The sequence below is a fragment of the Triticum aestivum genome, chromosome 2B, assembly GCF_018294505.1.
Source record: "Triticum aestivum cultivar Chinese Spring chromosome 2B, IWGSC CS RefSeq v2.1, whole genome shotgun sequence".
Lineage (NCBI taxonomy): Eukaryota > Viridiplantae > Streptophyta > Magnoliopsida > Poales > Poaceae > Triticum > Triticum aestivum.
This window is the reverse complement of record NC_057798.1, coordinates 652,234,693-652,237,892: the sequence shown is the minus strand read 5'-3', so window position 1 is coordinate 652,237,892 and position 3,200 is coordinate 652,234,693.

Below are 3,200 nucleotides of genomic sequence, written 5' to 3'. Positions count from 1 at the left end.
AGTGTCCTTGTTTCCTCTTTGGTGCAAAGGGGGCAAGCACAGGCGTGGAGTACTGAGGCATCAGGCAAAGGTTACCATTTCAGTGCACCGAGACCAAGACGAGCAGACCGGCAGGACGGAGGTCACCGTGGAGCCCAAGACGGCATCATTGCCAGTGCCTTTGGCAGCCGAAGACCAACTTTAGTCAGGATAACTTGTACTAGATGTTCCCCTTTGAAATGGCCGTTGTTGGCACCCTTCCCGCTCGATATTTGGGAAGAGGACCAGGGCCTCTATAAATAGGACTAGCCACCATAGAAGACAGAGAGAGACAGATAAGATACTCACTAGAGAGAGACAGATCAGATACTCAGTAGAGAGAGAAGCGATCGAACTCACTCAAGCAGTTCATCGCACCAGCTCAAGAACACCTCTCGTGAGGCTGTTCACCATTTGTACTTCTCATCATCAGCCCCTGAGGCAATCCACCACACCACACACTGGAGTAGGGTATTACACCATAACGGTGGCCCGAACCGGTATAAATCTCGTGTCCCTTGTGTTGTTCATCGTTTTAGCTTAGACCCTCTCGAGACAATCGGACATAGATAGGTAGGGGAAAGATCTTCGTGCGCACCCCAGAGTTTGAACCTCAATGGTCTGCCGGAACCCTACATACGACAAGGTACACACTGGTAGGACACCATTGTGTTTGTTCCAATCCGTTAAACACCATAATTTTCATGTCTGGATGTGTTGTACAAATATTCTTTGATAAATATGTTTTTTGCTCTTGATTTTTAGTTGGTTGTAATTATTCATTCATCTATCACTCCGAGAAACATTTTTAGTTGTAGGGAGGAAGAAAGGAAGAAAGACAAGCGCTTTAATGGTACAAAAGAAGTCGCCAATGCAGCCTGTTGCAACGCACGAGCCATGTACTAGTAGGTTTAACTAACAAGTACGCACTTGGAGCCTAATTGATATATATATATATATATATATATATATATATATATATATATATATATATATATATATATCTTTATCTTTACCTAATAATAAAGAAAATTGGGTTTCCGTCGTCTATTGTTGGTGTTTTTGTGAAAAAGCCCCTGCTGATTTAGGTATTCAACCCGCAGTCCTATTCTAAGTGACTTATCCAGGAAAACGTTTCGTTTATGCAAGAAACACCCTACGGTTTTTAGTATTCAACCCATGGTCACGCCCCAACCATCACGCACGCACGCAAACGGGATCCGCAAGGGCGATTCAACGAATTATAACCGGGAAAGAAGGAAAAAATCCTGACAATGATTTATAGAAGATTCGCACGAGGCATGAGAATCAGATTCAGAAAAGAATGAACACAACATGATGGGAAGGCAACGAAGGGGTCAAATCCACACATATTCGAATGATAATGAAATACGACAGCACCGACGGCGTGAGCACTATAGTGTTGGAGACGGGGAAGGGCACGATGATGTCCCAGTTCTTGTCGTGAATCGTTGAGGAGGAGGAGCCGAGGAGGGTTCCGCGGCGGTCGTTGACGCAGGCGTGATGGGGACGAGATCCGGCGGCGGAGCTCCAGATCTGGTGGTCTGGAACGGGGTGCCAGCAACTTGGCGGTCATTGACGCGGGTGTGATGGGGACAGGAACCATCGGTGGCCCTCTGGATCTGGTGTTCTAGAACAGGGTCCCAGCGAATTTGCTTCACATCGGCCTGCATGCATATGCACCCCTTAGAATTAGAACGAGATGAGGAAATGAGAGAGAGAGAGAGAGGAGGAGGAGGAGGAGGAGGAGGAGGAGGAGGAAGACAGGACGGGATCCGGCGGCCGCGCTCACTCAGGTGGAACGGGGGGCGCCAGCGATTTTGGAGGCTTCACATCTGGCCCTGCATGCAGTCACCCGATTGAACACGCCGGCAACCTGGGAACGAACTTCGCCGAGCAGTCATCTCATAGCGCTAAATCCTGTTGGCTGCGCATATCGGTGGAAGCACGGGATGAGAAAGAGAGATGGAGCGAGAAGGGGCAAATCACAAACCGCTGCGAGGAAGGGGAAGAGGAGAGGGGTCGGCTCGGCTGGCTTGGCTCTCACTTTGCTCCGCCCACATGGAGTCCACCGGTTAGAGAGATTTGAGAGAATGAAAGATGGAGCAAGAGAATAGGAGAGATGGATGTAGATGCATCTTGGTGGGGGCAAATGGACAAGCCAGCGATGGAGACGAATGGATAAACCAGTGGTGGAGCCGTGGAGGTACACGTGATGGGCCTGATGGATGTACGTGTAAGTACGTGTAGGCCGTTCAGCCGCACGGGAGTTATAATATTTTCTTGTGTTTGGACCAAGACTAAATAGTGCAAAAAGAAAATATTGGGAATGAAATATAATCTTCCAAATAGAGCAAACCTACCATTAGAAAAAAACTACATGATCAAAATCATTAGAATTCAAATCTTTTGGTAATTTCATAAAATACTTAAATTGAATTATTAAACACTCAAAGATGTCCACGATAGAACAAACATATATTGCCTCACCGCGATTGCTCTTTTTCTTCCAAGCTTTGGGAGGCTGCCTGCCATATGGATGTAGATGATGTAGATGATTAAGAAGAGTTTAGAAAAGCCAAGTCGTCTTTTTTTCTAGAAAATCAAAAATTATTTTTTGCCACTTGAAACGTGGTTAGGGCACGTACAATGCGGGCACTGTGAATAAAATCCTAGCAGATTTTGCATCGTCCTAGCTACTATCCTGGTATCAACACATAACCAAAGATGTCCACGACAGAACAAACGTATGTTGCCTCACCGTGATTGCTCTTTTTCTTCCGAGCTTTGGGAGGCTGCCTGCCATATGGATGTAGACGATGTAGATGATTAAGAAGAGTTTAGAAAAGCCAAGTCCGTTTTTTTCTATAAAATCAAAAATTATTTTTTGTCACTTGAAACGTGGTTAGGGAACGTACAATGCGGGCACTGTGAATAAAATCCTGGCAGATTTTGCATCGTCCTGGCTACTATCCTGGTATCAACACATAACCTAGAGTCGGACACTAAAAAAAGTATACGCAATCTAGCTGCTAGGGCCGTATGATTGTGCATGTTAATTTGCTCAGGATTCTAAATGCTCTTGTGTTGGAGCCGGCCTTAGAGTAATATTTTTAACCTCTTCATCTGTTGGTCGTTATCTATTATGATATCCATTATGA